The 14,839-nt window shown below is 40.6% G+C and overlaps 1 protein-coding gene across 3 annotated transcripts in view; it reads left to right on the forward strand.

Annotated features, from left to right (window-relative positions):
• Positions 1-14,839, forward strand: part of INPP4B (inositol polyphosphate-4-phosphatase type II B) — a 659,032-nt gene that overhangs the window by 184,059 nt on the left and 460,134 nt on the right. The window lies entirely within an intron of this gene.

Here is a 14,839-nt window from a genome sequence, read left to right on the forward strand (position 1 = left end):
TGTAATTTCAGTAAATGCATAACCGTAACAGTGTTGATTATATTGGACTTACACTGTCTAAAACAGTAGTTACGAGTTCTGTGTGGCTGTTTCAATTATCTAAAATGTTAACTCCAATTCCTCATCCACACTAGCCACACTTCAAGTGCTCAGTAGCCAGATATGGCTAGTGACTTCTGTCTCCAACAGTGCAAACTGAATAGCATTCCCATCATCATAGAAAGGTGGATTGGACAGTGCTGTGTTAGAAGGCTAGCATATTCGTTACTTCTAGATGAATTATGACTACATTCTTGTTTCAGCTGGTGCATGGGGCTGGCAGGAACAGTGAACAAACAAACTAGCAGTATCAAAGGGTTTAGAGAATAGCTGACTCTTCAAGAAAGATTTTTCCTATTCAAGAGAAAATGAGTATGTGTGAAATTAGGATGATAAATGCAACTAAGCAGATACATGGTTTTTAGGAAGTCAGCAGCACAATAGATATTTATAGATAGTACCCTAGATAAGCTTTTTTTGGGGAGGGGGAATTTTTAGATCATATTTATTTATCAGTGATAAAGCATTTTGGGGACAGTGTTCATATCAGTGAAGTTTTAAACACTTTGAGTTAATGTGCTACCCAACAATGTGAAGTTGAGCATGATAATCTTTCAGAAAAGGGGGAAAGAGAAATAAGTACCCAGAGAGGAACAGGAGAGAAAGCTGAGTTCTGTCTTTTAGGATAAAAACACGCATTTACTTATGTACACACAACCACATCCTCATCGACCTGCATTTCTGGTTGAGCCGAAACCTTAAGATTCATTTCTGTGACTTTTACATGGCCATATTGTGCATCTGACAGGCTTGGGTAGTAAATTAAATCAGTCTCTCACCAGTGATTAGGCAGCCTCTGTGATCTGTGAGCCTCCACACAGTCTCACAGCCTTCACATGAATTATACTGAGACTACTGGAAAATTGCTGGGAGCCTTAAGGAGGGAATGGAGAGGCAAACCACAGAAAAACAGGAAAGGAATAAAGCAGTAAGTGTAAGTTCAAACTAGGATAATCTCAATGCAGAGTAAGAAAAGAAAAATATGTCACAAAGCAAAGTTGAACTTCTTTTGAAGCATAAATGGAGTTTTGAGAGGGAGAAAGAAAGGTGGGCTCTTCTGAGTCGGTGATGGGTCCTGAGATGTTTGTGAATGTGCTTGCATTGTGGCAAGGGTGGAGGTGAAGAAGAGACCTTGGGAAGGCCTGGTGGGATCAGAAAGGGTGCCTTTGGTTCGTGATAACAGCGTTGGCTAGAGAGGTGGGATACAGCAAAGAAGGAGAAGAGCTTGAAAGCAAGGGTGTTGACTGTGGAAGGTGCTGTCAAAGGCAGCTTCTGTGGATTCTTGGTTGGAGAGGGGCTTGGCCAGACTGGTCCTCCAAGGCCTGATTCGCCTTAAGGTGGATCAGACACAGAGCGACAGTGGAGCCCAGAGGGTCCTGCTATGACCTCTGAAGTCCACTAATATTTCTCGAGTGCCTACTGTCTTTCAGGCATTGTCCTAGGCACTGGGGATAAAACAGAGACAAGCCAAAGACTGATTTTGAGAGAAATGGGAGGAAAATTACAAGGTATTAAGAAAGGAAAGAGTAGTTCCAAGGTACGGGAGGTTTATAAATCCCTCATATATCAGAATGTTGGCATCACAAAAAGAGATGCTTTTCTTGTTTAGACCATTTATGTAATCATGTTGGTTTGTAATCCCTGTTTTCTCCAAACTCATTATAATGTTGAAGGTGTGATATTTCCGTAAGAGGTAAGAGGAATGACTGCCCTTTGACTGGCTTTTGCCTTATCTAAGGAGGTCAGTGAAGGGGAGAAGTGCGGATAATCCTGGCAGGAAACTCCAGAAGGAAATCTCTGCCTTTATTTTAAGGAAATCTGATGGGCAGGGCAGCAGTCACTGCGCTGTTTATAATTAGAAGGCAACAGGCCCTCAGGGAGGTGACTCTTTCATTCATCCCAAAACAAAACAAAATGAAATTCACAAAACCTCTCAAATGCTTGCCTGTGCCCTGAAGATATAGCAGTAAATAGTCAGGTAATGGGAAGTGTCTGCTGGGGAGTGCCTGAGGTTCTGTGCTGATGCCTGGGGCATGCTCCATGCTGTCCTGGTCTGCAGAGGGGGCTGTGGCCATTCGTACCCTAGAGCAGAAACCGTGTTTTCTATTCATGTTGAAAACAGATTTTCCAATAACTGAGGGCAGTAATGGAGGGTCCTTTTCTTCCCTTTATCCCTAGCAGGGTATATGAATTGAAACCACCTGATCCTGAAAGCTAATATGTGTTCTTAAAAAAAAAAGATGTATATCTTCTCTATAAATTGTTGTCTTCTCTGTAATTATTCTGTAGAACAAAACTGATATCATGTGCAGAAAAAGAGTAAGTCTTTATACAGAGGCTTAACATATTATTAGTTCTTAACTTTTTTATTGAAGTATAGTCAGTTTACAGTGTGTCAGTTTCTGCTGTACAGCATAGTGGTTCTTTTATATATACATCCCTTTTCATATTCTTTTTCATTATGGGCTATTACAAGGTATTGAATATAGTTCCCTGTGCTATACAGTAGGACCTTGTTGCTTATATGTTTTGTATATAGTAGTTAATATTTGCAAATCTTGAACTCCCAATTTATCCCTTTCCTCTCTCCCCCTCTCCATAACCATGTTTGTGTATTATGTCTGTGGATCTGTTTCTGTTCTGTAGACGAGTTCATTAGTGTCTTCTTTTTTCTTTTTTTAGATTCCACAGGTAAGTGATATCATATGATATTTTTCTTTCTCTTTCTGGCTTACTTCATTTAGAATGACAGTCTCCGGGTCCATCCATGTTGCTGAAAATGGCATTATTTTATTCTTTTTTATGGCTGAGTAGTATTTCATTGTATAAATATACCACATCTTCTCTATCCAGTGTCGGTGTCGTGATACCATGTACACATACACACTATATGCGGAGAGAGCTGATGGCTACTCTGAAGCTTTATTAAGTTGCATGGTCTTATATAACAAAGAAGAATGACAAGGGAAATGGTTAACAGGCAGTGTCTGGTTCAAGGTTAGAAGACCCTTTATGTTTTGGTAAATCATGCTCGTGTTGGCACCAGCGAGCCTTACAGCTTATCAGGGCAGAACGTATGAGAAACGGCTGCTTTACAACATTCTTCTTGGACTCAGGCGGCTGTGCCTGTCTTAGGTTTCCCCCCTCTGGGGATTTTACCCGTCCTTGGCTAACCAGCCTTCTCACCTCTGAGTCTGCATCTTTTTAGAACTTGTTTACCATTCCAGCCCAAGGCTCGTTCCTTGGTTCCCACAGTTGGGGACCTACAATCCAGTCATCTGTCGATGGACACTGAGATTGTTTTCACGTCTTGGCTATTGTGTATAGTGCTGCTATGAACATTAGGGTGCATGTTTTGTATAGAGACATCGGAAAAAAAACAACTTCAGAGTTTGCTAGTTTTTATTTCGGATCAGATTGGCAGACCAGAATCTGATGTACATTCTCTAGAGATCAAGAGATTTCAATACCAGACCAATGCTGGTGCCGGGCTTTATGTCAGCTAGGACTGAAACACTTTGAAAATGTGAAAAACACATCATACACATATAAAGACACATATGACAATTTATAAAAGCTTTGTATTAGTTTAACCAAATAGAGAGTGCTCAGAGTGCATAGTAATAAAAAAGCTACCACTGTAGCCTTTAGTATAGTTTATTTATTTATTTACATAAACTCAATTTTATGGCTAGTTTTATTTTTAAATAAAGTGCTCATCTGCTTTTTATGTATTTCCAAAATATCCAACAAGGAAAGGGAATGAAATGAACTGTTGGAAATCTACAAGGTGGAATTTGTACAGTATTAAAGTTTGTGTTTTTCCCTTTTTTTATTTTTTATTCTTATTGAAGGGCATGGGGATATACTCATGCCAAAATGTCAAGTAAAAAAATCAGGATATAATACTATATTTTTATTATAATACCATATGTGTAAGAAGGAAAAGAATATTACAAAATATAGCATTTGTTAGTAATCTTGTTACTATGTTATATAGATTTTATTTTTTTATATTTTTGTTTGTATTTTTAGATTTCCCAATTCTTTTACACTGATAATACAGTCTCTTATAATAAGAAGAAAAGATTAGAATTTAAAAACAGTTTTAGTCATCTTTTTCTTTGTGTTTTAAAGCATTTGCCTCTGATTTTCACTTAAAAGACTTATACTTGTACCACAGATAGTTGAAACTGTCTTTTTCAGGGCTTCTCATTTTATAATTTGATCTGAGTTCAGAGTAAACTGATTTCAACATTCTTTCTCTAATGAAACAGAAATATTGCCAGAAGCTTCCTCATGGAATTTTAGCACTTTCAAGGCCAGAATGTTGCATGTGAAAAAGATTGAAAAATTCCTTTAGGCAAACAGTCTTAAGATCCAAAATATTTGAATATATGTATTTGAACAGCTGTGTCTTAATCTGATATTTTTAAATTGTATAGCTCTTCTTGATGCAGGAAGTTTGTCTCAGTCTTTTTTTTTTAAATAGAATAATGGTTATTTCCAGAACAAATTTACTATGGAGTTAGGGCATTTGTTTTTCAACCTACAGACTCTGTGAAAGGGAGTTAGCGCCTCGCTTGGTGGTACTTTAATTGCTCTCGCCTTTTACAGCTCCTGGTGTTCCAGAAAAGGTCTCAGGAGCCTTAGAGACAGACAGTACATATTTTACCACAGTGAATACAATTTGTTAATGACTAATTTTTAAATGACACTTATCATAATATTCACTGAGTTTCCCCAAAGGAAAGATGCTTACAGATAAAAGGATTTGTGTATCAACAAGTCTGCTTTTGAAACCTGCTGGCAGTTACCTTCCAGAATTTAATTCTATCTCAGGGGGAATGATTTTGTTTAGGATAAAGGGGGCTTCTGAGTTGCTTGAGGAATCATTCAAGTGAAAAACTACCTGGGTTCTCTGTCATCTAAATGTGTACGTTCATCTCAATTATTCTTTCTTCTGACATTGTCTGAAAAGCCTATGAAAGTGCCTGTGAAATGTTTAAGAACTGACTGTAGCCTCCTCAAAGCCCTGACCCCACTACATGTCTGGATCATTGACTGACATAGTTTTCCCGTGCAGAATCATAGAATCTGCAGGGCATATGGGAAGGTCTTTTCAAGAAATCAGATCTCTCTTAATTTGGACATTCAGGAAGATACAAATCATTAGGAGACTCCACAAGTTCTGGTATAAATAGTCCTTGAATTGGAGTGAGTCCCGATCTATTTGGGAAAACCAGGGCAATGAATTTACTCTCTCTGGTGTCTGGTACATGGTGATGTTATGAGGGCTGATGACATGATGTATTTCCTCCAGCTCAACACTTGGTTTCCAATAATAGAAACTTTTAATGAATGAACAGTGGCTTTGGAGCCCAGCAGGAAAAGGTGTTGCTTGTTCGAAGGTAACTGAGGTGACATTAATTTTGGAGGCCAGAACAAAAAGCAGAAAATAATGCCCTTTAATCTGTGCGGTGTGAAGCCTGCAGGGATATGAGATACGGTACAAACTCAGTCCCTACTTTATTGGTTTCCGCTTTACACCAAAGAGCTGACAGGGGCAAGCTTGCTGCTTTAGCTGGCGGCAGAGAGCCCATGTGCTAAAGATTGTGGTGATTTTAAAACCTGCACAGTCTTTGAAACTTGGTGGCTTGGGTAAATCCCAACTGGCTTTATTGTAGTTATTAAACTACGAGTGTCTGAAGAACTACGGAGGAAGAGAGAATTTATTTTCAGCACTTGTTGTGGTTTTCCTTAGTTGTGTAAGAGACCAGCTCCAGACTTACTGGCTTAAAACAAAATGTGATTTGTTGTTTCTCACAGTTCTGTGGATTGCCTGGATGGTGTTTCTGCCGGTCTTTCCTGGGCCCGATCTTTCAGGGTGTAGGTCAAGGGAGGGGGGATGGTTGGCCTCTGTTGCGGGGATAGACCCCACTGTTGACACTTTCGTCCTGGGCTTCTTCACGTGAAGGTGGTCTCGGGGCATGATTCCTAAAGGGCAAAGGAGAAAGTGGCCAAGGCTCTGGTGGTCTGGGCCCTAGACAACACTTAACATCATTTCCTCCACATGTTGTTATTGGTCAAGGCAAATCACAAGATCAGTTCAAATTCAGGGTGAGGGAAAATAAACCCTGCCTCTTAGTGGAATATGTGGCAGAATCACATGGCCAATGATCATGGAAGCCATTCTTGTGGCCATTTGTGGAAAGATTTTAAAAAAGAGCCTATCACAGCATTTCATAAGAAGGAAGGTGGATTTACCACAAGGAAAGTGAAGCTCTGTGACCAGTAGAGGGGATACTGCTCATGTTAAGAGTGAAAGCAATGAGCACCTTCTGATGTGTGTCTAATCAACCTGTATATCAGCAGGTAAATTGTTTACCATGGACAGGGTGACCAAATGTCCTGGTTTGTTCAAGACAGTTTTGTTTATATCTGCTAACCCAGAGTAAAAATAAAAAAGAGCTTCCCCTTTGCCTCTCAAAATGTCCAGCTTTGATTAATAAATTTTACATTAGCTTAAGTATAGTTTGACCATATACATTTTGTACCTTGAGATTCCATCATGCTATAGTAAAAATCACTTGAGTGTTATCTGGAGGAGGAAAATTAGAAAACGTTCCCATCCTGGGGACTTCTGTCCTTCATATATTAGTTTGTACCTGTAGAAACTGTTAGCAAGGAGATGTCTCTTGAGTGAGACTGTTGAATGGAGCTGCCAGAGGCTACTTCATCTGAGAGCAAGAATCGGAAAGGAACAGGCAGAGAGAGGAGATACCACCAAGAGAATAAAGACTCAGTATCTACTTCCCTGTCACTAAAAATTAGGTACTGTGTCACCTCACATACACCAACTTCAGATGTAATTTCAACTAATTATTGCAGACATCCTTAGACAGGCATTTTACGTAAAGAAAAATACAAACAAGGCAGAATAATGACAACGGCAGTGGAAATATGGGAAAGTCATTGTAGCTAAGTCAAAGAAATCAAAACATAGCAGTCTTAAAGTATTTTATGCTATTAATATATCCCTTTTTTTAGAATTCTTGCCAGAATTCTAGTATCTAAAAGTTTGATATATGTAATTAGTCAATGTGAGGTGACAATGAAATGTACTGTTCTGAAGTCAGACTGGATTCAAATTCAGCTCTGCCTGTTAAACATCATGCAACTTTAGGCAAATCACTTTCTCTTTGTTTCTCAGTTTTCTCATCTGATGAAATGGGGTTGATGATAATAATAGAATCCAAACCTTTTAGGGCTTTTGTAAGACAAATGAGTTAATAGACATAAGGCGCTTATAACAGTAACAGGTGTAAAATAAACATTTGAAAAAACTAAGCTATTATTTCATTGTTGTTGGCATTGGATATTGCCCCGAACTTTTTAAAAATGCAAAATGGCAGTGCATAGCAGACACTATAAAAATGTTCTTCACTTTGTGCCAGTGAACACACTTCTAAAAATTTACCTCATGACATAATCCAACAGAAGGAAAAAGATCTATTTTCCTGGGAATCATCGAGTGCAGTGTTACTTCCTTGTCAGAGCAAACACTGGCAGTTGCTTTATATTCCAACACTGTTTACAGTGCTTGAATTTCGTGGGGTTGTTCTATGTGTCTCCTTATGTTATGGATTAGAACTGTGATGCAGATTCTGATTGGTGAAATCTTAAATGTACTCCCATCGGTGACTAGTTAAATTTATTATTATGGTATAGCCATAAAGCAGAAGCTGTGTAGGTATGAAAAAGAACGAAGTAAAACAGACCAAAAGATCTTGGTTTCTAATACAGTTCTTCAATGAAAGGAACCAAGGCTCTTTGGAGAAAAGGTTGGCCCAGGGCTGATACAGTGAATACATAAAATGGGCCTGGAATGTCTTTTACTGCCAGAGAGTAAGGAAGTGCTAATAGTAACTCACAACACCCTACTCCTCCCTCCCAACACACACAACGCTGGAGATACGGCAAAGGGACGCAGGAGGCCAGCTAAAAGGACTCTCGGTGGCCGGAGCTGGAATCGTTTGAACAACACAATAAAGTAGTATTGGACTGTAACTCACAGTATGAAATAAGTACCCGTGTGTCCATATAGACAAAAAGAAGTCATTGAATAAATAAGTAGATGGGGGAGAACAGATAGATCTCCTATGTGGAAGACTTGCAAATAATTTATGTAGATTCTTGGCTTTCAAGGAGGTGAAGTACAACCCTCACTCCTAGAATGTGGTCTACACGTAGTGACTTTTTTCCAAAAACTGCGGTATGGAAAGGGGAAAAGAAGGGTTACTTTGCAGTGGAGAAACCTGACCAGAAGGAGCCTTCTCCAGGTGATCAAGGTCGACGTCAGCAGTAACCAGTCATGCTGATCATGTGTACCCTTGTGGTGATGTGATGAAAATGACACATCACCTCTGTGGGCTTCCTCCCAATCCCAGTCTAATCAGGCCGAAAACACCAGACAAATCCCAGCTGAGAGACGCCTTACAAAGCAGCTGACCAGTCTTCTGCCGAACAAGTCACTCAAAACTGGAAAGGTCTGAGACAGTGTCTTAGGCTAGAGGAACCTAAGGAGATGTGATACCTAAATCTAACAGCGTATACTGGATGGGATTCTGGAGTAGAAAAGAGACATTGGGTAAAGACCGAGGAAGTCTGAATAAAGCACACACTTCAGGTACTAGTAATGGATCAGTATTGGTTCATTAATGCTAAGAAATGTTCCACACTAATGTAAGGTGTGAATCAGAGTGGAAACTGGGGATGGGGTGTGTGGGAACTCTGTTATCTTAGCAATTTGTTTGTGTATCTAACACTTCAAAATAAATAGTTTATCTTTGAAAAGCTTTCTGTAAACAAAATGAGGCCCTTGTTTTGTTTTCCTTCCTCCTCTCTCCCTGTCAGAAGAGGAGAGTACAGAGAGTCTAGAACAAGGAGGGCAAAGCACCGAGCACATGGCAGGTTTCTAAGCCTGAGCCGACAGCTGGGGGATGCAGAGAGGCTTTAAGTCCACCGAGAGATTAAGGTTTTGGCTTTGATTGGAATAGGAGTGTTTAATATCTGATAATGCAACTGTCAATACTTGAAAACAACCAGCGAAGACTCGAGGGCCTTTCTGAGGTAGTGTTCAGGGGAAGAAAGGATTATCCAAAAAAGTGGATTTGAAAGCTATTCTGTGAAACAAATACTATCGTTTCTTGATTTCTCCCTACAAATCCAGCTACTTTGGTAAACTTGTTCCGTGAAATATGTGTTGGATATAAGAATGCACCCACATGCAAACAGATACCTTGGCTGACTGAGCTGAGTCTCACGGGCTGTTTGTGTATCCCACCCACTTTGCACTCATCACCAGTATTTGTTTGCATTCGTTTACTTGCTCAGGGCTTTGTGTCTGGAAACTGGAAAGCCTTTACAGAGGTTTTGTTTGAGGTGTGGGATGGGAGGAGACAGACGGTTGGAAGGAGTGACAAGGGATCGCTTTTCTTACTGAGTTCCGTGGACTGGGTGATGCATTATGGAAGGATGGGGAAGGCGCAGGAGACTGAGATTCCAGAAAGAGGCAGCCCTGGTGGGGCTGTTCACCGCGCAGGTGTAAAGAGCATCACAGAGTTGGGAAGACGACCCTGTTTCCTGGCTCCACAAGGAATCAGGCACTGCTTTAGCAAGCTGAAGACGAGCAGTTTCACAAGCATCAGTTGGCAGCTGACTTGGCACAGAACAAAAGTGTTCTCACAACTGCCTTGTTCTGCAAGGTGGCGGTAAATTTCCCCTCTCCCAGCAGGATTTGGGCAGTAGGAGTGGTAGGTGGGAGCAGGAGAGGACAGGGAGAATGGCTGCAGTTGCTTGAGTCCCTTCTCTAGACTCTCAAAAATACCTGATAGAATCTTTGGGAGGGGCTGACTTCTTGCGCAGGCAGGTAGAGTCTCAGAATCATGGTAATTTTGGGCTAAAAATAAATATGACCCCATTCAGAGCAAAAAAAAAAATGGCAAGGTTAGCTGGAGTTACAGATTAATTTAATTCGATCCTTGGAGGTAAGAGGCACAATATTATTCTTATATCTGGTTTTCAGATAAAGAAAATGAGACTTAGCGAAGTTCAGATTGAGGTCACACAGCTCATAAGCTAGTAAAAGTGAGACTCGATCTCAGTAGTTCATTCTCCGTGTTCTAGGTGTATAACCCGATAGAAATGGTAATTAATCTCTGGTTAGGAGAAATTGTACTTTAAGCATCAGTAGCAAAATGGACAGTGAACTGCTGAGCGCTTCATGCGTTCTCACATGATCATGCGGACTGTTATTCATTTTGGTTTTATAGGGAACTTATTGGGGAAGTTGATTTTTTTTTCCCTGATTTTTACTCAGCTGTTACAGTTTAACAAGTATGGAAAAACGCCAGATAGGGAGATTGCACTGTGCCTCCCGCAAGTGGCTCTGCCCAGGCCCATTTTATGAAGATATTTATTTTATACTCACCACACTGTCTGTCAAAAAGGCTTTTACAAAAATTCCTTCTCTTTTGTTGGATCATATTCTTTATAGATAGATGATGCTACTATTAATAACTATCACTGTCCCCTTTATGAGTTATTTTTGTTCTTTCTGGAACATCTCTAGTGCCAGGTGACATAAATGTTAATTTGCATCTTCTCTGCCCAGTTTCTCCTACCCATATGACAAAATGTCGTGTGAACAAACTACAAGTTTCACAGACCTCTGGTCACCTGGGTTTCTTGCCACCCACTTGAACAGACCTAGGTCAGCACATGAAAGTCCTATGCTCTCTTCTCTTATATACTTTTTGTGGTCTAATTTGACGGCTTTAATAACTGCAGGATCCAGTCCAAATTCCAGGTCCAGTCTTGGGCCTTTAAAAACTCATTTATAATTTTGTAACATCTTCTTTTGCACCACGTGTAGCCATCCATGAGTAGATGTATTTTCTTCCCCATGTGATGATTCTGTGTTTTAGCAGTTAGGGAAGTGACTGGCGAAGGCGTTCCAAGACCACTAGGGCCTTTACAGCAAGGGCACACTGGCAGCAGCAGGCATAACGTGTTTGGGAAGAGAGGCAGCATGTACGGCACGTGTGCGCCAAATTGCTGCTAATGCAGCGGCTGCTGGCTCCCACCATGCACAGTGATAGCTTCTCTTTTTTATTTTTTAAAGTAGGCTTTTCTTTGACATGATTACTGTTCTTTTATTTTAACACAATTGCAGAAGGTGGTGAGCTTCACTCTTGCCAGCCTTACCTCTAGTAATTTTTCTGTAGCACCTGCTGTCCCATCCTCCATTCGTGTAGATTCAGGATCAGCTGGTACAGAAGTCACATATCACTGCAGGATTCTGGGATAATCTCATGCAAGGAACAGTGTGCTTGTGCTGATGCCCAGTTTAGAAAAATCATAGTGGTCTGTTTTCCAGACCATCACAATCTGAAGGAAGATGAATTATTGGAAATAATTCTTAGGGGAAGAATGGAATACCTGTCTACTTCTTGGTAACCCAGAGTTCATGGAGAATTGTCTGCTGCCCTGAAGATGATTTGAAAGACAGCATGTCCATTAGTAGCCTGTTAATCTGACAGTACCTTGGGGAATCTGTTTGCTTGCCCTTGATTGCCAACAGAACTTGGGAAGCTGGATCTGAGACATAACTGCTATGTAGAGATGCGTGAGTGTTTTTCTTTGTGCAGTCTCAGACTTGCGGCAAAAAGTCCCTGAAACTTTGAGGAATATAAAATGTGTCCTTATTTTTGTCCTTCCAGATTTCGTATCCTCTCTTCAAAGAGCAAACAAAAGTGTATTTTTCTAAACCTGATAGGTTTTTCTCTGCTCTCTTTTCTTTGGTCCTATTCTTCACACCCAAAATAATAACAAGGCATGCCACTGTCCGCCCCTTCCAGCCCACATTCTACACTTATTTCAGATGTATTTCTTCCAGAAATCTCACAGTGATGAAATGAGAGGAAGGAGTCCAGAATTACTTTTTGATCCAAGGGTGAATCTTACACATAATGTACAATTAAGGGAAGTCCCAAGCCTGGGCTAGATGCCCTATAATAACATCAAATTCCACATAACAATGGGCCAATTCAGACCTGCTGAATTATGAAGCAGCACCTTCTAATCTGCCCCAGAAGTTGAAATTGCGTGAGGGGTAGATTGATACTTTTGACCCAATTTATTTAATGTATCTCTCTCTCTCTGGTTTAACTTTATCCCATAAAATGAAACAGATTCTGCCTTCTCTGAGCCTGCCAAAATGTTTCAGGCACTCTTTCTTGTTGTTGGGAGAGGCGAACTAAAGAGAGAAAACTGAATATTTCATACATGTTTTTGTCTTCTTTTAATATTTGAAGATAAAAATGAACTATATAAAAATTCTTTGTCACCTGAATCAGGATATTTTTTTCTTGACAGAATTAACACCTGGATTTTAAGCGTATCTATCATCCCATGAAGTCTTTAAGGCTTAGTCTTCCCCAAATTAACTATATCTCTTAATTAGAGATCCCTAATTAAGAAAAAAAAACTTTCTGTTAGAGTTATCTTCAGATGCAGGTTTAATACAAGAAGGAACATAAAGAGAGAAAATTGTATGTTGGGCTTATTTTATGTTAAGATGACTAATATTTGCTGAGCACAGACTATGTGCCAGATGCCAAGTGCTTTACATTATTTAACTCATAGAGTCTTTACAATGACTTGCAAATGCAGGAATCTCCTGTTGCTTTTGAAGTTGGAAAGTTGAATCTTGGTTCACTTACTAGCTAGTAAGTGGCAGAAATGGGATTGGAAACCAAGCATGCACACGCAGGTCCTTTACCTGCGCCTGCTTTCTTGACCATGCTGCTGTAACTTTTCAGTTATTGGGTCCATAGTAGTGAGTCCCTCGGAACTTGCAGTCAAGAGGAATGTACTTTCCGTCTGAGGGTTCAAATTCCACATGAAAGTGGAATGGATCACAGTCAGGATGGGTAAATCACTTTAAAGAGTCTGCAAACAAGTGAGATACGATTATAAGTTGATTAATGTTGCAACATTTCTAAAGATGGGCTCAGTTGCTGCCTGCATTGTGCTCCCCAGAATTCATACGTTAAAGCCTTAGCCCCAGTACCTCACAATGTGGCTGTGTTTGGAGATGAGGCTTTTAAAGAGGTGACGGTTAAAAATGAGGCCCTAATCCAATCTGACAGTAGCCCTTGTAAGAAGAGAAAATTTGGACACACGAAGAGACTCCAGGAATGCATGTACCCAGAGGAAAGACCACGTGGGAAGACAGGGAGGAGGTGGCTCCTTTCGGTGCAAACCAAGGAGAAAGGCCATCGTAGGTTCTGAGAAACCAAACCTGCCGATGCCCTGCTGTTGGACTTCCCGCCCCCAGAGCTATGAGAAAATAAAGTTCTCTTAAGTTTCCGAGCCTATGAGATTTTGTGAGGTAGCCTTGACAAACTAATACAGCATCTAAGAATCAGAGGAAAGTGGGACATCCCCAGTGGCAGAGATAAGATGGTCACAAGGCAAACCTTGTCATCAGCTGTTTAAGTATTGCTCAGGGAAGAAGAGCATGTGGATTCTGTGTGTCCTATCTTGTTGGCAAGACTTTCTGGGCTGGAAACGAGGTAGGTTCATTGGTCTGTCCTGGCCTGATATTGTCACATGTTGGATTCTTGGGTCATTCATAAAACAAACATTAGCAGACAGACATTTAAGGTGGCCCTTTCAATCCCCACTCACTGGTGTTCACACCGTTGTGAAATCTCCTTGCCTAGAGTTTGAGCATGACCTGCTGTATTTTTCTAACCAATAGAATGTGACGGAGGTGACAGTCTGTACATGATTACATGTATATAACATGCTATGTAACATTATATGTTTTGGTTCCATGAGACTTTAGCATCCCTCTTGCTGGAGCCTCCTTTGCTGGCTTTGAGAATGTGCATGGCCATGTTGAGGAGCCCCATGTGACCAGGACCTGCAGGTGACCTCTAGGAGCTGAGGTCAGCCTCTGGCCAACCCCGAACAAGACAGTGAAGCCCTCACTCCTCAGTGGAAGCACTCAATTTCACAAGAAACTGAATTCTGCCAACACCTAAGTGAGCTTGGCAGGAAATTCTCCCCAGTAAAGCCTTGGTTGAGACCACGGCTCTGGCCAACACCTTGGCTGCAACCTTGTGAGACTCTGAACAGAGGACTCAGCTCTGATGTGTTAGAATTCCTGGCCCTTTAAAACTATGAGATAATAAATGCCCTTTTTTTTTTTGTAGTTGCTAAGTTTGTGGTAATATTGTTACACAGCAGTAGGTAAGTAATGTGCTTGGTTTCCCAGATAGACCCCTCTACAGGGAAATAATTCACTGGTCAAACCAAAGTTATGGATTCTAGTTCATATGGCAGGGACTTCTCATTACAAATGAATGAGTAAACCTTCTGAATATTATTTAGCTTACATGGATGTTTGTTTACTGGAAAACATTGGGTTAATCCTATTTTCATTAGTACCCCAGCTCACGCCTTCACTGTAGATCTCATTGTACATGAATAGGTTGTCACTTGGATTTTCGCCAGTCTCACGAGCTTAGTGGTTATGAGTCTGCTCCTCAGAGGTAGATTTATCCTTCATGACGTGACAACACATGGCTTCACCCAGATAACAAATGCTGCTTTGAGACCATAACTGCCTTCTGAAGTCACCTCCTGTCTGCGCCACCAAGTACTGAGA

Source organism: Vicugna pacos, chromosome 2, assembly GCF_048564905.1.
Source record: "Vicugna pacos chromosome 2, VicPac4, whole genome shotgun sequence".
NCBI lineage: Eukaryota > Metazoa > Chordata > Mammalia > Artiodactyla > Camelidae > Vicugna > Vicugna pacos.